The sequence below is a fragment of the Balaenoptera acutorostrata genome, chromosome 6, assembly GCF_949987535.1.
Source record: "Balaenoptera acutorostrata chromosome 6, mBalAcu1.1, whole genome shotgun sequence".
Taxonomy (NCBI): Eukaryota; Metazoa; Chordata; class Mammalia; order Artiodactyla; family Balaenopteridae; genus Balaenoptera; species Balaenoptera acutorostrata.
The window spans coordinates 120,043,539-120,068,758 of record NC_080069.1 but is presented as its reverse complement, the minus strand read 5'-3'; the positions used below and the strand labels follow the sequence as shown (position 1 = coordinate 120,068,758).

Genomic DNA, 25,220 nt, shown 5'->3' with positions numbered 1-25,220 from the left:
CCCCACCCATCAACAGTCAAGTGGATTAAGGTTTTAATGAGCTCTGACCGCCACAGCAACAGGGAGGGAACCCAGCCCCACCCATCAACAGTCAAGTGGATTAAGGTTTTACTGAGCTCTGACCGCCACAGCAACAGTCAGCTCTACCCACCACCAGAGCCTCCCATCAAGCCTCTTAGATAGCCTCAACCACCAGAGGGCAGACAACAGAAGCAAGAAAAACTACAATCCTGCAGCCTGTGGTCCAAAAACCACAGTTACAGAAAGACAGAGAAGATGAAAAGGCAGAGGGCTATGTACCAGATGAAGGAACAAGAAAAAACCCCAGAAAAACAACTAAATGAAGTGGAGATAGGCAACCTTCCAGAAAAAGAATTCAGAATAATGATAGTGAAGATGATCCAGGACCTCGGAATAAGAATGGAGGCAAAGATTGAGAAGATGCAAGAAATGATTAACAAAGACCTAGAAGAATTAAAGAACAAACAAACAGAGATGACCAATACAATAACTGAAATGAAAACTACACTAGAAGGAATCAATAGCAGAATAACTGAGGCAGAAGAACGGATAAGTGACCTGGAAGACAGAATGGAGGAATTCACTGCTGCAGAACAGACTAAAGAAAAAAGAATGAAAAGAAATGAAGACAGCCTAAGAGACCTCTGGGACAACATTAAACGCAACAACATTCGCATTATAGGGGTCCCAGAAGGAGAAGAGAGAGAGAAAGGACCAGAGAAAATATTTGAAGAGATTATAGTCGAAAACTTCCCTAACATGGGAAAGGAAATAGCCACCCAAGTCCAGGAAGCGCAGAGAGTCCCATACAGAATAAACCCAAGGAGAAACACGCCGAGACACATAGTAATCAAAGTGGCAAAAATTAAAGACAAAGAAAAATTACTGAAAGCAGCAAGGGAAAAACGACAAATAACATACAAGGGAACTCCCATAAGGTTAACAGCTGATTTCTCAGCAGAAACTCTGCAAGCCAGAAGGGAGTGGCATGATATACTTAAAGTGATGAAAGGGAAGAACCTACAACCAAGATTACTCTACCCGCAAGGATCTCATTCAGATTCGATGGAGAAATCAAAAGCTTTACAGACAAGCAAAAGCTAAGAGAATTCAGCACCGCCAAACCAGCTCTACAACAAATGCTAAAGGAACTTCTCTAAGTGGGAAACACAAGAGAAGAAAAGGACCTACAAAAACAAACCCAAAACAATTAAGAAAATGGTCATAGGAACATACATATCGATAATTACCTTAAATGTGAATGGATTAAATGCCCCAACCAAAAGACATAGACTGGCTGAATGGATACAAAAACAAGACCCATATATATGCTGTCTACAAGAGACCCACTTCAGACCTAGGGACACATACAGACTGAAAGTGAGGGGATGGAAAAAGATATTCCATGCAAATGGAAATCAAAAGAAAGCTGGAGTAGCTATACTCATATCAGATAAAATAGACTTTAAAATAAAGAATGTTACAAGAGACAAGGAAGGACACTACATAATGATCCAGGGATCAATCCAAGAAGAAGATATAACAATTATAAATATATATGCACCCAACATAGGAGCACCTCAATACATAAGGCAACTGCTAACAGCTATAAAAGAGGAAATCGACAGTAACACAATAATAGTGGGGGACTTTAACACCTCACTTACACCAATGGACAGATCATCCAAAATGAAAATAAATAAGGAAACACAAGCTTTAAATGACACAATAGACCAGATAGATTTAATTGATATATATAGGACATTCCACCCAAAAACGGCAGATTACACGTTCTTCTCAAGTGCGCACGGAACATTCTCCAGGATAGATCACATCTTGGGTCACAAATCAAGCCTCAGTAAATTTAAGAAAATTGAAATCATATCAAGCATCTTTTCTGACCACAACGCTATGAGATTAGAAATGAATTACAGGGAAAAAAACGTAAAAAAGACAAACACATGGAGGCTAAACAATACGTTACTAAATAACCAAGAGATCACTGAAGAAATCAAACAGGAAATAAAAAAATACCTAGAGACAAATGACAATGAAAACACGACGACCCAAAACCTATGGGATGCAGCAAAAGCGGTTCTAAGAGGGAAGTTTATAGCTATACAAGCCTACCTAAAGAAACAAGAAAAATCTCAAACAATCTAACCTTACACCTAAAGAAACTAGAGAAAGAAGAACAAACAAAACCCAAAGTTAGCAGAAGGAAAGAAATCATAAAGATCAGAGCAGAAATAAATGAAATAGAAACAAAGAAAACAATAGCAAAGATCAATAAAACTAAAAGTTGGTTCTTTGAGAAGATAAACAAAATTGATAAGCCATTAGCCAGACTCATCAAGAAAAAGAGGGAGAGGACTCAAATCAATAAAATCAGAAACGAAAAAGGAGAAGTTACAACAGACACCGCAGAAATACAAAACATCCTAAGAGACTACTACAAGCAACTTTATGCCAATAAAATGGACAACCTGGAAGAAATGGACAAATTCTTAGAAAGGTATAACCTTCCAAGACTGAATAAGGAAGAAACAGAAAATATCAACAGACCAATCACAAGTAATGAAATTGAAACTGTGATTAAAAATCTTCCAACAAACAAAAGTCCAGGACCAGATGGCTTCACAGGTGAATTCTATCAAACATTTACAGAAGAGCTAACACCCATCCTTCTCAAACTCTTCCAAAAAATTGCAGAAGAAGGAACACTCCCAAACTCATTCTATGAGGCCACCATCACCCTGATACCAAAACCAGACAAAGACACTACAAAAAAAGAAAATTACAGACCAATATCACTGATGAATATAGATGCAAAAATCCTCAACAAAATACTAGCAAACAGAATCCAACAACACATTAAAAGGATCATACACCACGATCAAGTGGGATTTATCCCAGGGATGCAAGGATTCTTCAATATACGCAAATCAATCAATGTGATACACCATATTAACAAATTGAAGAATAAAAACCATATGATCATCTCAATAGATGCAGAAAAAGCTTTTGACAAAATTCAACACCCATTTCTGATAAAAACTCTCCAGAAAGTGGGCATAGAGGGAACCTACCTCAACATAATAAAGGCCATATATGACAAACCCACAGCAAACATCATTCTCAATGGTGAAAAACTGAAAGCATTTCCTCTAAGATCAGGAACGAGACAAGGATGTCCACTCTCACCACTATTATTCAACATAGTTCTGGAAGTCCTAGCCACGGCAATCAGAGAAGAAAAAGAAATAAAAGGAATACAAATTGGAAAAGAAGAAGTAAAACTGTCACTGTTTGCGGATGACATGATACTATACATAGAGAATCCTAAAACTGCCACCAGAAAACTGCTAGAGCTAATTAATGAATATGGTAAAGTTGCAGGTTACAAAATTAATGCACAGAAATCTCTTGCATTCCTATACACTAATGATGAAAAATCTGAAAGAGAAATTATGGAAACACTCCCATTTACCATTGCAACAAAAAAAATAAAATACCTAGGAATAAACCTACCTAGGGAGACAAAAGACCTGTATGCAGAAAACTATAAGACACTGATGAAAGAAATTAAAGATGATACAAATAGATGGAGAGATATACCATGTTCTTGGATTGGAAGAATCAACATTGTGAAAATGAGTATACTACCCAAAGCAATCTACAGATTCAATGCAATCCCTATCAAATTACCAATGGCATTTTTTACGGAGCTAGAACAAATCATCTTAAAATTTGTATGGAGACACAAAAGACCCCGAATAGCCAAAGCAGTCTTGAGGCAAAAAAATGGAGCTGGAGGAATCAGACTCCCTGACTTCAGACTATACTACAAAGCTACAGTAATCAAGACAATATGGTACTGGCACAAAAACAGAAACATAGATCAATGGAACAAGATAGAAAGCCCAGAGATTAACCCACGCACCTATGGTCAACTAATCTATGACAAAGGAGGCAAAGATATACAATGGAGAAAAGACAGTCTCTTCAATAAGTGGTGCTGGGAAAACTGGACAGCTACATGTAAAAGAATGAAATTAGAATACTCCCTAACACCATACACAAAAATAAACTCAAAATGGATTAGAGACCTAAATATAAGACTGGACACTATAAAACTCTTAGAGGAAAACATAGGAAGAACACTCTTTGACATAAATCACAGCAAGATCTTTTTTGATCCACCTCCTAGAGTAATGGAAATAAAAACAAAAATAAACAAGTGGGACCTAATGAAACTACAAAGCTTTTGCACAGCAAAGGAAACCATAAACAAGACAAAAAGACAACCCTCAGAATGGGAGAAAATATTTGCAAATGAATCAACTGACAAAGGATTAATCTCCAAAATATATAAACAGCTCATTCAGCTCAATATCAAAGAAACAAACACCCCAATCCAAAAATGGGCAGAAGACCTAAATAGACATTTCTCCAAAGAAGACATACAGACGGCCACGAAGCACATGAAAAGATGCTCAACATCACTAATTATTAGAGAAATGCAAATCAAAACTACAATGAGGTATCACCTCACTCCTGTTAGAATGGGCATCATCAGAAAATCTACAAACAACAAATGCTGGAGAGGGTGTGGAGAAAAGGGAACCCTCTTGCACTGTTGGTGGGAATGTAAATTGATACAGCCACTATGGAGAACAATATGGAGGTTCCTTAAAAAACTAAAAATAGAATTACCATATGACCCAGCAATCCCACTACTGGGCATATACCCAGAGAAAACCGTAATTCAAAAGGACACATGCACCCGAATGTTCATTGCAGCACTATTTACAATAGCCAGGTCATGGAAGCAACCTAAATGCCCATCAACAGACGAATGGATAAAGAAGTTGTGGTACATATATATAATGGAATATTACTCAGCCATAAAAAGGAACGAAATTGAGTCATTTGTTGAGACGTGGATGGATCTAGAGACTGTCATACAGAGTGAAGTAAGTCAGAAAGAGAAAAACAAATATCGTATATTAATGCATGTATGTGGAACCTAGAAAAATGGTACAGATGAGCCAGTTTGCAGGGCAGAAGTTGAGACACAGATGTAGAGAATGGACATATGGACACCAAGGGGGGAAAACTGCGGTGAGGTGGGGATGGTGGTGTGCTGAATTGGGCGATTGGGATTGACATGTATACACTGATGTGTATAAAACTGATGCCTAATAAGAACCTGCAGTATAAAAAAACAAACAAAACAACTAATACTAAACTTTCATTGGGTTATTTGTATGGAAATATGTTAATATAAATGTTTCAGACATTACATGAAATTTCTAAAAATGTTATATTTGTATTTGTATGGAAATATGTATGGAAATATGTTAATATAAATGTTTCAGACATTACATGAAATTTCTAAAAATCTTATATTTGTATTTGTATGGAAATATGTATGGAAATATGTTAATATAAATGTTTCAGACATTACAGGAAACTTCTAAAAATCTTATATGTTCTGGTATAAGGTTATAAGTAATAATCCTAGTTATTACTTTAAAATGTATATCTCAGAAATAACTAATTTTCTTGTCAACTGCATTATTATGAACTTTCATCAAATCTTTAACCATGGTCATTTTTAAGTCTTCTGTCATTTACAGACAGTTCTGGGTGTACTCTGATGATTTTGCAAGTATGTTCCTATAAAAGGGTTTCATCTTCAAGAAATTCATGGAAAAGACTCTGACAAGTACAGGTTTCTGGTAACTGACTGTACTGCTGAACTGAATGAATAAGCATTTTCAGAACTCTAATGAAAAACTGATGAACTCATAAAAGTGCTAACAAAAGATCAAGATGAAAAAAAAAATTAATTACATGGGACTGAGTGAACTGATGAGGATGAGTATAATTTTTGTGACTTTCTGTCTGAATTAAAAAAAAAAATCCCACAAGGACTCAGAGGCAAAGAATATACAAATCAATTTTCACTGCAAAGTAAAGGAGCTGTTACAGTGGAGGATTACTGGACTGAATGTCAATATTATGACATAGTATGAGTGTGTTTCATGTTTGGTAATTGCAATCATTGTTGCTTTTGTTGTGGTCATCCATGTACAATGCTTGGTGTCAGTCTATTTATCTCTTGTAAAAATAAAATACAGTGTGTGTGTGTGGAAAAAAAAAAAAAAAGACTATCATATCTCTGCACAGCTGGGTAGTAGAGTAGTATACAAATCTATGACTCTTCTACATTACTATATGTCTTAAAAAAGAGGAAAAAAACAAAAAGAACACACAAACTTGTAAATGCATAGAATATTATACTTCATCAAATCTAAGATGCCACTGTGAGATACACTTTACTTTATGTTCCATTAAACCATGGCATTGTATTATAATAGAATTATTATAAGATCCATCCTAATTTTAGAGATTTTTTTTCTTCTCAATTTTTTATTTTTTAACTAATTTTTTAAACTGAAATATAGTTGATATATGTTACAGGTGTACAATATAGTGATTCACAATTTTTAAAGGTTATATTCCATTTGTAGTTATTATAAGATATTTGCTATAGAGTTTTTTTTAATGTGAAATAATGGACATTTTGGAATTAATTAGCTTTGAAAAAATACAGAAGAAACCAGTAAGGTAGGCCTTACTTCTACTGAATGCCTGCCTTTGTTGCTTTCATTTTCTTACTGTGTGTGTATGTGTATTTAAAAAACACACATGTACAAACTTCCATACTATTCATCTTAAATTCTCTCCTTAAAAAACATCCTTGTCATCCTCAATTTAAGGGAAGAACTTAAATTCCTACCTAGACACATTCTAATTCCAACAAATATGTGTTTCCAATTCACAGCCGTTTAAATTCAAACGTAACCTACTGCTCTACCACTTTGCATTCCGGCGGGTATCTTTTTGGTGCCTCATTTTATTACCAGGACACATCTGTGTGAACTGGCAAAGTAAAGGATGCAATCTCTAAAGCAGGTGTGTTGACTGTCCCACACAGAGGAGACAACCACAGCCTCCATCTCATCTCACCAGCTCTTTAAGGTTCACATAAAAGGATGCCAACAACTGATTAATATTCCACATGAGAGTTACACTTTTGGTGGTTACTTTCAACTTCACAGGAGTCTTCAGCTCCATGAGGAACTTCATAGGCCATCCAGTTCATCCTAAACTCTTTGAATGGTTCATGTTTAAAACATTACTGAGAGCTGGGGAATTCTGAACATGGACTGCATGTTGAACAATGTTATTGGATTAATGATGGTTTTCTTCTGTGCGGCAACGGTGCTGTGGTGGTGTAAGAGAATGTCCTTATTCTTGGCTATCATGAGTCTACAGCCAATTTCCAGGTGGTCTGGTAAAAGGGAAGTGTTTTATGTAAAGAGAGATGGAGAGCGTGTGGCAAGTGTTAAGAGTTGGAATCAAGGTGAGGGATAGATTGGTAGTTCTTTGCACTATTCTTTCAAGTTTTTATAGGTTTGAAATTTTTCATAATAAAAAATTAAGAAAATAAAATAAATGCTCTTGATAAATACAATCCATCCTTCTAAACATCTTCAGGAAAGGAAATTCCACGACTTCCCATGAAGCCAATACAGCTACAGCACCTTAGTAAGGACAGTCACAACTACCACTGCAGCAGCTACAATTACTGGGGGTTCTCTGCAGGCACCGTGCTAAGAGCTTTAGTGCACTGCCTCTTCGCATCCTCTCAATAATCCTTTGAGGTGGGTGTGTGTTATCTCCATTCCTATCTCACAGGAGTCAGAGCCAAAGCTTTCAAGGGCTAATCCAGTAACTGTGTGATCCCACTCAAGTTATGGTAGAGTCAGGATTTCTGGATAGAGAAACTCTGGAGCCCACACTCTTTACACTACCATCTCTTCAAACCTAGATCAGGACTCCCTCTTGGTCATGAAATCCACTAGTAAGTCACAGCCAGCATTTCTCAATAAAATAGAATAAATAAAATAAATAAAATAAAATAAAATAGAATAAAATAAAATAAATAAAAAAGAACAATCACTGTGCTGTATAATGAGGGTATGTATTAATTCACAGACTTTCTTCAGATACACACACACACACACACACACACACACACACACACACACACACAGGCTCATAGTAGAGTTATGTATTCCCCACGCAGGTTGCAATGCTTGAAAACCACTGCATTATTCTCTATTGCCTCCTTCCTCCTCTTCCATTTCCTGTCCAGAAGGCTCACTGTTTAGGAGACTAGAGGGAAAAAAAGCAATGCAGATTTGCATAGTTAAGGGAAAAATTCTATTGAGAATTCTCTAATCTCAAAGTAAGCCAAAATAATATACTTTTAGTACACACTATCGGATAATCATGCAGCTGGTAAATTTGCTAAATTTGCTAAGACATTTGCAAGTAGGAATTTGGATAATCCCCTTGATGTTTGTTATAGTAAAATGTTATCTGCAATCCTATTAAATAATATCAATTTAAAATTCTGGCTGAAATAGTACATATAAATATGGTCAATTGTTAAAGTTAAGTGAAGATTCTTCTCTGGTGATTCTTCTCCACTGAAAATCCCATTGCATGTCAACATGACTGAGGTCAAGAATGACCAGGGAAAACTATACTGAGAAGTCCAAGTTGAGGAGTGTATGTATGTGTTTGCGCTGTTTGGGGGTGGGGGGAGGTGGGCAAGACAAGTGAGCGGTAGAGAATTATATCAATAGAGTCTCCCCAAACCAAGCACCCAACTAGATGTCCTATTTTAAAAGGTTAAATGACAAAAGTGAAGGAAAAAAAAAATTCCATATGTGTTTAAGGCCCACCGTTAAAGGAGGGCTATCTGAATTAATCTTACCATTACCAAATGAAGTCATAAGAAGAAAGTACTATGTCTTTAAATCCACAGCAATTTTTCATTCCAAGTTTCTGTTTGAGGCCATTACTGCTCCCCTGGGACTGCGTTGACTCACTGCATCTTCAGAATGACGCAAGTGAGCTTCTCTGTACAACTTCAAAACAGACTGTGAATATATCCAGGCAAAGGCTGTCTTAGGAGCCAAGAGACCAACCAGGCGCCCATTCACAGGACTGCTAGGACCGGGCAGGTAATGAGAATGCTCTGCTCCTCATCTTCTGTTTCATCACAGTCTAATCTCTTTCTTCAACTGGTAAAATAGCTTGACCATCTTTTCTAAATCTTTTCTTAACTTGCCCATCCTCTCTGGGACCTCACATCCATCTTCACTGCCCATTTAGGGGCCAATCTACTTTCTTGGACTTACTTGATCATGTGGTAAGAAAAGAATGAAAACAAGAAATCCACTTCAAATTTCTCCAGTGCTGGGTATCTCACATATCTCCAGTTCCCTCCTTTTTTTTTTAATCTAAAAAAAGAAAACTCATTGTGGGGAGTGGGAGAGCAACTTGAATTATCCATGCTCTCCTGCCCCATTATTAGAAATAACTGAGAGCTGGCTATAACTCAGTATTTCTTCCAGTACTAATAGAGATGACACTGAATGGCTCACCTAATCTCCTAAATCAGTCCCCATCTGCATCCACCAACCATGGGCATAGTGGATAACGGAAAGGACTGGCAATGGCAGACCTCCACCCAGCCATTCAAAATGAAGAGCATCAGCCCGTGGCATGTGCCAGGCTCAATGCAGGCGCTGGAGACAGAGCAGACTGACTAAGACAGTCACGGCCCTTCCCTGCCTGGAGCTGACAGTACAGTGAAGGAGGAAGGCTTTAAATAACTGCCACACTAATAGGGTTCATTATAAGTATGGAACATGCCAACACAGACTAACACGAGTGCTAGAGAATCTGACTGAGAGTGGAAAGGTCTCTGTGAAAGTGACATATAAGATGAGACCTGGAGGAAGAGGTGATGTTAGCCAAGGAGAGGAAAGTGTGAGATATGGGAAGTGGGGGGGAACAGTTCACCTGGAAGTAGCAGGTACAAAGGCCTGAGGGAAGGAAGGACCTACTACGAGAATCAATATGAGGTGAACAGAATCCGAAACTGAAGCTTCAAGAGGTTTCATGTGGGGACTGGTCAGATACAGACAGTCCCAAGATCACCACCAATATGACAAAGGCAAATAAGGCTACGTCTGCATGGCCTGTAACCAGATAACTGTGGCGTTACCTGGTTCACCACATTTCCAGCCCTACAGCTTCCTTCCCAAAACACACAACCAAAAACCAGAGACTGAACCAACATAAAATGTGTCTGCTTTTTACAAAAGTCGTTTACATTTGGGGCTGATCATTTTCACACAGTGTTCTTTTGAGAACACTCAAATTATAAAAGGTATCCGTGGTGCCAGGAAGCAGAGTGGGCTCTATTAATACAATAACTGAGCAGCTGTAAATAATAAAACCTCTAGTAATCAAGCTAAATGTCAGGCTTTGCCATTAGTATCTCAAAATCAAATGCAACTTCACTGTATTTCTATTTTATCCTTACCAAGACATTAGCCACCTAAAAGTATCAAAAGTATGACATTGTTTTAAACCCAAAGTAACTCCCCACATAACAGATTACTCATATGATATACATATTGTTGGTTGCTTAGTTGAGGCATTTCACTATCAAACAACCACTTCAAACTCATTTCTCTATATAAATTTATAAGCTCCCCCTCTCCAAGCATAAAGGGATAAACAGTACAAGATCCTTTCATGATTTACTGTTGGGGACTAAAGTCTTTAATGTACCTCGAGACTTTACAGACTTTGTTTCAGAGGTGAAATTGTACCACATTATGCCATAAATCAGCAAGCTCTAACATAAAGTAAAAAATGGCGGAGGGCCGCAAAGAGGCAAAGGAGGATGGAATTTTTATAGTAAACAACTTTGCCATTGTGAATAATGACTGTTCCTAAAATGTGCTGCTGCTTTTCCAGTGTCTCTCTTTTTCCCTCTGTTGATCTTCGTTGCCATAACTACCATTTGAATCATCTTAACAACTGCATACACATCTCCAGCGCTGTTATTGCCACTCTGTCACTCCAGTTCAGCTTTCATTCACCTGGCAGCTGCTTAGACCAGAGGCTGTTATCACATCACACAGGGGGGCTGTTTTGTGAAAAAGTAATTAGAAATTAATTCTTAGATTTTTTTAAAAAGTCATAGTTCTCAATATGTGATAACATTTAAATCTCACTTAATCATAATTCTCAATTAACTAGAAAGTTTTCTCCTCCCAAATTGCCATAAACTTTTTTTTAATTTTCAAGGAGAAAATGACAAATTTTCAAAATATAAGGAACTTAAAAAAAAATTCTAAGCTCTGGATAATACCCTAGAGGTTAATATATATTTGGCTTCATGGCCTATGTTTTCTCTATCTGCAGTAATCCATAATCAACAAAGGTGTTAAAATAATGATTGTGTTTCTGGGGAAAGATGGTGGACTGAGCACATGTGCTTATCCCCTCTCCTGACTGTGACCCCTTTAAATTACAATAAAGGAATTTTTAAAAAGTCTAAACCCACAACAGTGAAGAGAAAAGAAAGGGGGCTGTCATCATACAACAAATTTCGACAAATTTTTTGGAATCTGAAAGTGGATGGGTGCACATTGCCTAGTGAAGCAGAGCGGAGGAAATTCCTGCTGAGGAGAGTCTTGAAAGAGTAGAGTGACAGAGGGAGCCCATATGCCAGGAAGAGCTCCGAACATGAAGACTGCAGGTAGAATGCAGGTGGAAGGGAGACATAGGGGTGAAAACTGATGATTCTACATCTGTACATGAAATGGTCGACAGCCAAAACACACACCTGACCCACCTCTGCACGCCCAGACATTTACCACCAGTAAGGAGGAATCTCCTCTAAAGAAATTAAAGAAGGGACTCCCCTGGTGGCACAGTGGTTAAGAACCTGCCTGCCAACGCAAGGGACAGGGTTCGACCCTGGTCCGGGAAGATCCCACATGCCACGGAGCAACTAAGCCCTTGTGCCACAGCTACTGAGCCTGTGCTTTAGAACTCCCGAGCCACAACTACTGAGCCCTCGCTCCTAGAGCCCGTGCTCCACAACAAGAGAAGCCACCGCAATGTGGAGCCCGCGCACCACAACGAAGAGTAGCCCCTGCTCGCCACAACTAGAGGAAGCCCGCGCGCAGCAATGAAGACACAACGCAGCCAAAAATAAATTAATTAATTAATAAAAAAAGAAAAGAAATTAAAGGAAAGTCTGGAAAACACTAATGCAGCATGTTGGTGCCCCAATGTCATATAAGCCATCTGAGAAGATTTCTTAATTCCCCTACTCGTTAATCCAGAAATGGAACCAGCCAAGCTACAATCCCACCCACATACATAGAACTCCCAATCAACCTTCCCATTCCCACTTTCTTAAATAGAAATAGACAACAAGGATCATCAGACTTTTAAGGAAAGCGTAGAACATCACAGAAAAAGACCAAGACAAACAGATTAACCCTGAAGGAAACAGATAATTTCCGAAACTGGAGAAAATTTTAAAAAACACCAAAAAACAAAACCCCGCAACTCCTCTAGTTTATATCCTCAGAGAGACTCATAAGGATTATATGTTCAGAAATCAAGAATGTCATGTTATGAGAAAGATTTTTAAAATTAATTAAAAAAAAAAAACCTCTGGTAGTTAAAAATGTGACTGCCAAAATAAAAAATTAATTTAAAATGAATGAAAAGTAGTCAAGGAAATTTCCCAAACAGCAAAGGAAAAAAGGCAAAGGTCCAGGAGGGCAAATATTAAATTAATAAAAACAAAGAGCCCCTTCTAAGAAACGTGACCCTGTTTCATCGCTCTATAGCTGTCTGCACTACCCCTGCAACTCTGCCCATCCCCTCCAGGGCTTTCTCCTGCATACCATCCTTGGCCACCAATGTGCCTGAAAATCAGTCACCAAAACTTCTTAATTTAGGTTAACTTAAAGCTCACTTGATTCAAATTTCACAGCGGACACCTAGAGCAGACTGACAGAGGACTCTCAAGTTTAACTCCTTTATCTCAGAGTGGCTTCATCATTCAAGAGCTAGTCTCCTGGGTATTGCACAGACATTCTCTTTTGCATTGCAGATATTCTCCCTTTTGGGGTCATTTTCCCTTTTTTTAAAGTATAAAAGTTCCTTTGTGAGTCTGTTGGAGGTAAAAGCTCAGTTTTTGTTTAACTGAAAATGTTATCATTCCCTCATTATTAAATTATATTTTAGCTGAGTTTAAAATTCTAGGTTGGCGATAATTTTCTCTCAGCACTTTAAGATACTATTCTTCTGTATTCTGGTTTCCATCGTTGCTGCAGAGGTTTCCTTGCAGTCAAATAGCATTCCTTGGTAGGTAATCAGTTTCTCTGATTGCTTTAAGATCACCTTTATGTCTTTGGTGTTCTATTATACTCCAGTTTGTCTGGATAAGGTTTTGGGGTTTTTTTTGTTTTTTGTTTTTGTTTTTTGCTTTTGGGGTTTCTTAAGGTTGTTTTGTTTTTGTTTTTTTTAATCGGATCAATAGAAATCTCTTTAGGAAAAAAAAGCAATGTTGCTGGTTTGTTCTCACTGGGGAGGGGGCAGGGCTGAGGAGCAGCTGCAGTGCAGTGTCAGAAAGGAGACAGGGGAATGGAGGGGGTGTGAGAGACGGAGGGTGAAAGAAGGAGAAGAAAGGAGAGAGGGGGAGAGAGTGGAGAAGGGAGAGGGGCAAGTGAATGAGCGGGAGGAGGGGAGCGGGGAGGACGGGCAGAGGGAGTGGGAGAGCGCAAGGGCTGGCGGGGCGCAGGGAGAAGCCGAGGAGGAGGGGAGAGTTGGATAAGGTTTTTTAAAAAAAATTCTACTTGGGATTTACTCTGATTCCTAAATCTAAAGAGTTCTGGTTTTCAATATTGTTGGAAATTTTTATCATAATTTCCTCAAATACTGCCTCTCCCCTATTACCTCTATCATCTTCTGCTTTGCCATTTTTTTAAAAATATTTATTTATTTATTTATTTATTTATTTATTTATTTATTTATTTATTTTTGGCTGCATCGGGTCTTAGTTTAGGCGTCCTGGATCTTTCATTGTCGCGTGCGGGCTCTTCGTTGGAGTGTGAGGGCTTAGTTGCCCTGTGGCATGTGGGATCTTAGTTCCCCGACCAGGGATCAAACATGCGTCCCCTGCACTGGAAGGCAGATTCGTAACCACTGGACCACCAGGGAAGTCTCTCACCATTTATTTTAAATCATCTCATTCTGTTCTGTTTCTTTAGATTTAATTTTCATAGTTTTCATCTTTGTCTTTCTATACTGCATTCTGTGTAATTTCTTAAGCTTTATCCCCAATTTACAAAATCTCTCTTTAGCTGTGTCTAACTCATCGTTTGACCGATTCATTAGGGTTTAATTTCACTGATTATATATCTGTGTTTTCAATTCTTCCAGATCTTTCTTCATAGGATTTTAGCCCTTACTTATTTTCTCCTTCACATTTTACTTATTTAAATGTTTTTAAGCCATTATTTTATATTCTGAACCTGATAATTCTAATATCTAAAGCTCCACTCTAGTTCTGCTTTTTTCTCTCTCTCTCATTCATGGTTGTTTATTTCCTTGTGTTTTTAAGTTTTGGATTATGAGCTCATGTTTGGCGAGGATTTATCTGTGGGAATCCTGGGCTAAGGCTGGATAAAGGCAGGAATATCCAAAAAGGATATGTATTGACTACTGCTAATATCTGGGAACTCTATCAACCTAGGATCTCTTTAAGATAATTTCTCTTCTTGGAAATACCCAGACTACATAGGTCAGGTAAATTCAAACAAAGTTCAAGAGAAGGCAGGCCTAGGGTAAAAACTACCTGAGGAGACTTTTTTCCCCCATTCAAAGTACAGGCCAAATCAGACAAGTTTAAAAAAAAAAAAAAATCTGCCAATGGGCTTATTTTTTCATTCTACCATTTTGCTAGAGATATGGATAGCACTTCAAAACTCCCAGCTTTATATGGTGGTCTCAGTTCCACCTCCATGTTTAACACAAGCCCAAGACTTTGTCTCCTGCGCCCAAATAGCCTTTAAAACCCAAGTCTCACAGACACCCACCATATGACTGAACCGTTCCACTCCTAGCTCCTTACCAAAGGGAAATAAAAGCATATGTCCGCACAAAGACTTGTTCACAAATGTTCTGGCAGCTTTATCTGTAATAACCCCAAAGTGGAAACAACCCAAATGCCTACCCACAGGTGAACAGATAAACAAAGTATGGTACATTCAGACGATGAAATAGTACTTAGCAATAAAAAGGAACAAACTATTGATACACACAACAACACAGATGAATCTCAAAACTATTAGGTCAGGCAGATAAGAGTATATAGTATATGACTGTACTGTCTAGAATTTTATATAGATGAAAACTAATGTATGGGGATAGAAAACAGCTAAGTGGTTGACTGGGGATGGAGGGGTGTAGAGGAGCAAAAGACTGCAGAAGGTCATAAACTTGATGATCGATATTTTCATTATTTTAATTATGGTGATGATTTCATGGGTATACACACATGTCATAATTTATTAAATTGTACACTTTAAATACCTGCAGTTTATTGTATGTCAATTAACCTCAATAAAACTATCTGGGGGGAAAGAAAGCCTCTTGGTTACTGAAATCAGCAAATGACTCCAAGACAGCTGTAGTTTGAGCTTGCACCTCAAACTTTCAGTTTGTCCTTTATTTTTTAGGCCTTGAGGAGTTCCCCCTTTTCTTGCAAGTTCAGCTATTCATTAAAAAGATGTCATATATTTAGGCATCATGTCTAAGTGTTTTTATCAGGTGGATTTTCAGAACAGTTAATCTGTCATATCACCAGCAAAAGTCTCCCTCATATCTGTGTTTGAAGGCAATGCTAAATTTCCCCGAAGTTCTGTCACATTGTCCCCATCCCACCCCAAATCCTTCAACAACAAAACCCCTTGGGCAAGCATACAGAGCTGGATCACAACCTAATTCCTAAGGACCTTGTATTTTCCTTTCCTCAGACTCTTGTACAGGAAGGACATGCCCTCTGCCAGGAATCTGTGTCACTGTCCTGTACCCTTCACTCCTTTCAATAGTCAGATTTGGGGTGGGGTGAAATTCTACCTCCTTACTCCTGGCCTCTTCATACGCCCAAAAGCTCTCCCTCCTCATCTCCCCCCACCAAATACCACTCCCAAGTTTCTCCTTGACCATTCACCCTAGTGAAGAGCAGTCTCTCCTTCTCTCAACCACTGTAATTCTTCTTACCTATATTATTAATGTGAACAAAATAAGGCCTAACATTTGAATTAAACGTTTGGGTGTTTCGTCTTCTCAATTTGATTCCTGAAAATCAGGACCATCTTTGAATCTCCCACAGCTCTATAGCACAATGCCTGGTGCTCATGCGAGCAAACAATAAATACCTGGCAAGTGAATCACTGAACACACGCAGGAATGAAAATCCTGAAGAGAAAGTAGTATAATGGGAGATAGCTCCCAAAGGTGCCAAGGTCAACCAGCCTGACATTCTGATGTAAATGTCCCAAATCCAGACAGTCACAGCAAGAACTGCTTAGAAACATCCACTTCAAATCTACAAGGCATGTACACTTTGCTTCAAGAGAATCACACCTAAAATGTTAAAACTGCACTCCGGGGGGCTTCGCTGGTGGCGCAGTGGTTGAGAATCTGCCTGCTAATGCAGGGGACACGGGTTCGAGCCCTGGTCTGGGAACATCCCACATGCCGCGGAGCAACTAGGCTCGTGAGCCACAACTACTGAGCCTGTGCATCTGGAGCCTGTGCTCCGCAACAAGAGAGACCGCGATAGTGAGAGGCCCGTGCACCGCGATGAAGAGTGGCCCCCGCTTGCCACAACTAGAGAAAGCCCTCGCACAGAAACGAAGACCCAACACAGACAAAAATAAAATAAATTAATTAATTAATTTAAAAAAAAATCCTAAATTTGAGAAGAAAATCTAACAAAATAATTTTTTAAAAAACTGCACTCCCTACAGTAATTATCAGGCAGCATTTTTTAAATACCAATTTTTGAAGGAGAAATATTGGTGATATTTTCTTTAAAGATGTATTTTTTTCCTGCTAAGCACACAAGCTTCTGAGTGAAGATATCCGCAACATTTTCAAAGTATAGCATTGGTTAATGTAACATGAATATGTCACACTGTTTAAGAAAGAACAAATGCTCCTATATCCTGACATCTGCATAATTTCCTGAGCCAACAGAATGAAAGGATTCTATGTCCCTATTTGTCCCCCAAAACTCAAGGCACAAATGTATAGAACATAAACTGGCACTCTAGCTGCCTGTACTCAATTCCATGCCCCAAACTATAATGTTTTAAATTTCATTTTTTAAGGGAGTGCCACCATGTGGTGACTAACTTTAGTACACTTTTAACATAGATACCAATAGGAGGTGTTATGTACTTGAGAACAGTAGGGGAAGGAACAAATTACCCAGGGCACATTTTATAGGATATTTTATAACAGATTACTTTCACAATGATCAAACTTTAGAGTTAAAATATTAGAGTTAAGATATTATCTGCTCCTTTCAGGAGGATTCAGATTGAGACCCTTATTTCACATTAGTGAGACCCAGAGTCAATTAATCACCCACGGTACCAAAGCCTGCAACTGGGGCAGGGGTGAGATGGGGAAGGAATATCGCTAGGGCCTACCACCCTGGTCTCCTGCCTCTCTGTACTACCCCACAGCCCCGCTCTTCTATATAAAATGCAAGTTATTTGGCAACTTTAAATTTTTTATTTATTTAACAAACATGTATATAGCACTTACTATGTGCCTGCAACTGTTGTAAGCACTATATGTGTCAAATAAACAAAAAATTAAAACCTCCAAATAATCTGTATTTAATGCAACTCTTCTCATCTGAGGATTCTGAAATAACAGCCTATATTATAAAATCTCAACAATCTTCTACGGTTAAAAAAAAAAAAAAGGAGGCAAAATTGGTAGAAATAAAGCTAACAGCAAAAGCCAGAAGTCTGTCTGTGCTCCAAAAGGCTGGAGCACTGTCCTTCAACTGCTGACTGGATAAACAAGCAGTGGTACATCCACACAAGGGGATACCACTCAGAGATATAACAGGAGGAACTGTGAAAACATGTAACATTGTGAACGACTTCCAGTGCATGATGGTAAGTGAAAGAAGCCAGACTCAAAAGGCCATATACTGCATGATTCCACTATATGTCATCCTGTACATATAAGGACAGAAAACTGACTGTGGTTGCCAGGAGCTGAGGAGGGATCGAGGAAGGATGACTATAAAGGAGCAGCACAAGGGAATTTCGGGGGTGATAACACTGTTCTGCATCTGAATGAGGTGGTAATTTCACAACAGTATGCATTTGTCAAAGTCCACAGAACTGTACACTAAAGAGTAAGTTGGTTTTTTTTTTAAAGGTACCTCAATGTAGTTTTTTTTTTTTAAATTAATTAATTTATTTATTTTTGGCTGTGTTGGATCTTCGTTTCTGTGCGAGGGCTTTCTCTAGTTGCGGCAAGCGGGGGCCACTCTTTATCGCGGTGCGCGGGCCTCTCACTATTGCGGCCTCTCTTGTTGCGGAGCACAGGCTCCAGACGCGCAGGCTCAGTAGTTGTGGCTCACGGGCCTAGTTGCTCCGCGGCATGTGGGATCCTCCCAGACCAGCGCTCGAACCCGTGTCCCCTGCATTGACAGGCAGATTCTCAACCACTGTGCCACCAGGGAAGCCCCAAGAGTAAGTTTTATACTATATTGAAATTATAACTCAATAAACCTGACTATAAATAATAAGATAAAATACAATAAAAGACTAGGTCCATAGTTTGGCTTTCCAAATTAAAGACTGGTTATGTTTTCAGAAGCTAAAGAAGTTGCATTCCATAAAAGTGAAACAAAACCTGATTAGATTTTTTCTCTGTAAGTGACCTACTCTAATTAGACCTCTAGCCTTTATTAACTTTATAACTACCCTTTATAATAGTTATAATTTATTGAGCTAACTGTGTAACAAGTACTATTCTGTTTCTTTAGGTTTACTGCTTAATTTTCTATGTCAGTTACAGATGTATGTAAAATAAAGAGGGAAAAATGCCCCCTCACCTCTCCACACCATACTCCGCCATCCAATCCACTCCCAAGAGATAACAGCTATCAATAGACTTTTTTCTAATGTACAGACCCACAGTTTTCCCTGTAGTATGAATGGGATTGTAGTACACTTGCTTTTCTATTGGATGCTTTAAACATCTCTCCGCGGCAATCCACATAAAGCTACCTTCATCTCTTTAACAGCTGCAGAATGTTACACAGAACCCTGGCCACAATTTATTTAGCCATTCCCTAATGATGAATATTTAAGTCATTCCAAATGCTCTAAGTCAGGTTCCTCACAGAGGGTTTAATTCCCCCAACGACCCTGTAGAGTGGACCTGTTACAGATAAGTCCCCCAAGGCTTGGAAAGATGCACTAATTTGTTCCTTCAACAAATACTACTCTGTGCCAGGAATACACAGTGCACAGGGTCAGATACTCCTGGCCATCATGTAACTCACTACCTTTCTTCTTCACTGGCTGTAACAGGCAACAACCCTCTCAACCCCCCTGACCATACAAGTCAGGGTTGATGAGAGGAGGGCTCTGGGGGCCTGCAGAGGGACTCTCAGCCCGGACTGGGTGCAGAGTGACCACTGGGGGAGGGCTTCCTGTTTCTGCTACTTGGTGCTGCCTCTCCTCCATCCCCAGCAGATTAAGGACACACAGTGAGAGTCAACACTGGCTCTATCCTAGAGAGGCTTTGCTCTCGAAACGAAAGTCTTCCATAAGCTGCATGTTGCTACTAAATGCCAGTTCACACCAAGCCTCCGAGGAAGTTGTATACTCAGCAAATCATGAATTATTTCACGTGTTCACACATGTAGCCACCAAGTAAATCCTGCCACCAATCTTTCTATCAAGAAGGAAACTTCCCTGGTGGTCCAGTGGATTAGACTCTGCGCTCCCAGTGCAGGGGGCCTGCGTTCAATCCCTGGTCAGGGAACTAGATCCCACATGCATGCCGCAACTAAGAAGTCCACATGCCGCAACTAAGAGTCCACATGCCGCAACTAAAGATCCCACACGCTTCGACAAAGATTGAAGATCCCGAGTGCCACAGCTAAGACTCGGCGCAGCCTGCCTAGATAGGTAGGTACATAGATAGATAGATAGATAGATAGATAGATAGATAGACAGACAGACAGACAGACAGACAGATATTAAATTTTTAAAAAAGGACACAAAAAGAGGAGATCGTAAGCTCTGATAGTTGTACACATGAATGAAATGTACAGGGAGAGCTCTCCCATTTTAAGAGATGCTACTTAAGAGAAAAGCAGCCACTCAGCTCCAGCAGACAGCTGCAAGTAAAAATGCAGGGGATAAAAATCTCCCAGTTAAAAAAAAGGATTATGGAATTTAAAAAATATATCTCAAAGTAGGAGAGCATCAGAACCTCCGTGCACTCCACATACCCCACGTACCCACGTCCTACTCCTCCTGGCTTCAACAAGCATCGACTCATAGCTCATCTTCTTTCACCTAGACCCCCACCCACTCCTCTGGCCCAAATAATTTTGAAGCCTATATCTAATATTATATAATTTATGGATTTCCACCACCCCAATTTTTATACTTTGTTTGAATTCGGATCTTAATAAGCTCCATATATTGTGATTATGTCTCCTTTAATCTATAGGTTCCACTTAATTTTTTTCTTCTAATTTACTCATTAATTAAACCAAGTCATTTGTTCCAGAGTTCCCCTCTGTCTAAATTTTGATGACTGAGCTTAACATGGTAGGAGCTATATTTTGATGTTTCCTTTCGTGGGAAAACTTTCCTTGCTCAAATACAGGTGACAGTTTCTGTTTAAAAGAGATGCCTTACTTCTGCGGAGGGTGGGGCAGGAATGGGTGTATGTGTGCACTTTATTTTGGAAGGCTGTGCCGTGGCTGGTTTGAGGAATCAAATGTGTTTCTCATACAACCTGCAGCTCTTCCGGAACTAAAATTTGGTATTTCCTCATGAGGTCAGACTCTCCAGGGCATTCTGAGGCCAGGTGAGCCTTCAGAAGAACAGGAGTATGAAGGCATCCTCGGCATTCTAGTAAGAGTGCAAACTATACCCATAACTAAACAAGGTGATTTCAGATGGCATGAACTGTGAAGAAATTAAAGGGGGAAAGCAGATAAAGAGCTGGTGCTGGCATGGGTACTCTGCCAGCACAGGTACTCTGGATTAGGTCGTCAGGGGAGGTCTTTCCTAAAGGTGCCACATGAGCTGGGGCCTGCACCAGATCTGGTGTAACAGTACCCAGCAGAGGGCAGGGCAGGGCCTGCGGCGGGCACTTACAGAGAAGAGCACCCCAGTAAACAAAGGGAGTGACGGGAGGGGAAGTCCAAGAGGGAAACCAGGCCCAGACCACACAGGGCCAACAGGCTGTGGAGAGAAGTTGGGAATTCTATTCTGAGATGAGTACCCAATGGAGGCTAAAAACTGGGTAGTGAAAAGGTCTGACATAAATGTCTGAGGAAAGGTCTCTGCTGGCAAGAGAGCAGACACAGATGGGAACAAGACCAGGCTGGAAGGCTGAGAAATTTTTCAGAATAGAGATGGCGATGGTGAGGGGCCAGGGTGGTATTTATTTACTCTAGGATTTTTTCTAGGACTCTAGGATTATTCTAAGATTTATTGTAGGATTCATTATTCTGGAGTGTTTGCTGCTGCATCAGATGTGGGAGGGAGGAGTCAAGGATGACACCTATGGGGGTGGCAGGGTACCTGGGGATATGATGCCATGGTCACAGGCTGTCACCCTTTCCCCAGGTCCTAAGCCATCCAAAAAAGGACAGGACGACAATGTGAAGACCAGGTTTGGTGAGAACCCATTAATGCGAAAAGAAAAAGCCCCTGAAAGACCTGCCCTTCCTCCTCTTCATAATCATAGGGCACATTCTCATCTGTGCCCTAATGAGCCACGTCCAACACAGCCACCCCGGCCGCCTACCTACTCGGTCCTACAATTTCCTATCAGAAGCCACTGTTGGCTGGGGCTGCCGTTCACAACGGGTTTTCCATTCTTTTCTCAGGATCCTTCTCAGAAGTTTGTCTAGGATCATCCTTTCTCTTCCTGAGCCAACAGTAAGGTGTCTTGGGTGCCCGGCCGGACCCACTTTCCACGCTGTGGTCACACGGCTTGCTCTGGTTATTCAGCCCGACTGTGAGCAAGCGGCGGGAGACGCCGGGGGAGGCCAAGTGGGCTCGGTATGTGCGGGTGGAATGCCACGGCCACGGCCGCATTCCTCAGAGCACACCAACGCACCGGAAGCCCCGGGCAGCCGTTTCTCCACAACCCTGGGAAACTTGTCGTGGGTGATGACCCGCACCCACTTGGTCTCCATGCTGCCAAATACAATCTGATGAATTTACCCAATTCTTTGCTTTATCTTCTTTCTCCTCGGGGAAGTGCTCAAAAAGAGACCAACACCCAGTCCTTGTGACAGTCTCCTTACCTAACTCTGCTGATGAATGGTTTTTCCACCAAGCCGCCGCACACAACTGATTTTTTGGTCAGTGCCAGGATTGGGAAAATGTGCCAGACTGTGATGCCCTATTGGATTTATAACACTTTCAAAAATTTCAACATTTGTTAAAGCATTAAGCTATGGTGTTGAAAAAAAAAAAAAAGGAAAAAGGGCTCTTGGTGGCCTAAGAGACAGATCAGAAACAGGGGCTGTCGGGTGGAATTACGGCTCTACGCCACAAACTGACTTGGATTTCCTCCTTGATAAAGAGAAATACATACTGATCTGTCCTTGTCAGCGTGCAGGTAAACTGTTCTACTGGACACACCTTCCAGAGAGGCAGTTCGCAGTATGTCTCTAAATCCTTTAAAGTACCTATTATTTCGATGCAGAAATTCCACTTCTAGAAACTTATCCTAAGGAAATAATAAGAACATACAAAAATGTATCATGAAGAAGATTCTGGGGAGAAAAACTGCAAACAACGTTAAGTGCTCATGAATAGGGGATTAGGAGAATAAATCATGATATATCCACATCTCTCACATGGCAGATTTCCATTCTGCCACACGTTTGTATGGCACTCCCTCCTCCTGCAAGAACTCAGCAGAGAAGCAGGTGAGCAGCTCGCAGGTGAGCAGCACACAGGTGGCCCCGGGCTGCTGGCTGCAGCGCTACCATCACCGCGCCAAAGCCTCGCCTAGCACCTCCAACAACCGCCTTGAGAAGCCGGTAAAGGCTATGGACCTTCTCACCAAAAGAAAGGTCAGCAACGGAGTGTCTGAACCAGAAGACCCAGATATACATTCCCCCCCAGGGTAATGAAACAAAACCACTTCAAGAGCTCTGGGGAGATGCATGGTACACAAGAACCTCACTTTGCAGGATAAATGCAATCCAGAAAGCTCGGCTCTTATTTTCTCCACTGGTTTCTGGATAAACTCAGCTATACTCCCAGAGAAGAAAATCTCCCTAAAGAGCATGGTGATGACTGCATCCTGGCCTCGGCAGCTGGGCGTGACGTGATCTCTGCCCCCTCGTGGCCACTCTGCCCTCTCCACTCAGCAGCCTGCCCACTCAAGACCTTCGTATATACTGCCTCTTGGCCTGGAATGTTCTTACTTCTCCAAAGCCTGCCCCTTGGTCCAGTCTCAGCTTAAGTGTCTCCTCCTCCTGCCCTCCCCCTCCCGACCCCATTATGTTAGGTTCATTTCCCACTTGGGCTGGCAGAGGAGGTAGTGGTGATGGTAATGACAACACACAATTGCAACTAAGATTTCTGGAGTGCTTACTAAGTACCAGGACTTTTCCTCATTCATTTTACATGTATTTCTCATTTAATCCTCCTTATAAACCAAGGGTGTGGGTACCATTATGATGGTCACTGTACAGCTGGTATAGTAGTCAGCCCCCAAAATGGTCCCCAGTGATTCCCACCGCACTTGTTTAGTCCCCTCCCTCACTGAATAGGGCTGACCTGTGGAACCAATAGGATACTGCAGAAATGACAGTGTGACTTCCGCCACCAGGTCATAAAAGACATAGTGGTTTCTGCCTTGTGGTCTCTTGGATTGCCTGCTCTGCAGCCACTCAAGCAGCTGTGGAGAGGGCCATGTGGCCAGGAACTAAAGCCTCCTGCCGACCACCGCCTAGCCAGCCCTGCAAGTGAGCCGCCTTGGAAGCAGACCCTCCAGCCCCAGTCAAGCTGTCAGATGACTGCAGCCCCAGCTGACATCCAGCCTGCAATCTCAGTGGAGACCACAAGCCAGACCCAGCCAGCTAACCCACTTCTAAATTCCTGGCCCACAGACACTGTGAGATAATACATATTTGCTGTTTTAAGCCACTACATTGTGAGGTGATTTGTCATGCAGAAATAGATAACTAAACTAATACTGATGGGAAAACTGAGACTCAGAGTGTAACTAGCTCACAGTTACACAGCTTATAAGTGGTGGGACCAAAATTTTTGAATCCTGCTAGTCTGACTCCAGAGCCTGAGTTCTTAACCATTACACCAGGCCGCCTTCTCCACAGCAGGATTAATGCCCCAAAAGACCTCACAAGGCAAGAATCATGACTGTCTTTTTAATGCTGTAACCCCACCAAACACTAGTACAATATACCTGGCATATAGCAGATATTTTGTCAAAAGAGTGAATAAATGGAGTGAATGAAATGCAAAGAATCACAGAAATGTTAAGAGTCAATGGTGGGATTATAGGTGACATGTTCTATTCTATACTTTGCTATATTTTAAAATTTTTCTACAAAGTACATGTATTATGGGGTTCACCTCACTTGAATTCAATTTGAACTGGGATCTGAAAGAAAAGAAAGCCAATCATCCAAATGCCCCAGGGCAGAAGAACTAGAAAGCAGTGCAAAGACCCTATGGTTGAAATGGATTTGTCATATTTAATGAATAGAAAGATGGGCCAACGTGGCTGTGAGGGGATGCCGGGGACATAGGCCAGATCTCAGTTAGGCGTTTGGCTTTTAGTTGAAGTGAAATGAGAAGCTACTGCAGGGTTTTTAGCAGAGGAGCAATATGATCTCATTTGCATTCCTGAAAGATTATTCAGGTTTCTGTATGAAAAATAAGTTGTAAAGCAGA

General features: G+C 40.5%; 1 protein-coding gene and 1 long non-coding RNA gene across 3 annotated transcripts in view; one reads left to right on the top strand and one right to left on the bottom strand.

The window, feature by feature from the left end:
* The window catches only part of ABL1 (ABL proto-oncogene 1, non-receptor tyrosine kinase), a 140,178-nt gene that overhangs the window by 87,804 nt on the left and 27,154 nt on the right, over positions 1–25,220 (bottom strand). The gene's annotated exons all lie outside the window — the stretch shown is intronic.
* On the top strand, positions 9,056–24,410 carry LOC130708516 (uncharacterized). Its single transcript, XR_009008746.1, has 3 exons — positions 9,056–9,128; positions 21,906–21,956; positions 22,169–24,410. It is a non-coding gene; the product is annotated as an uncharacterized LOC130708516 (long non-coding RNA).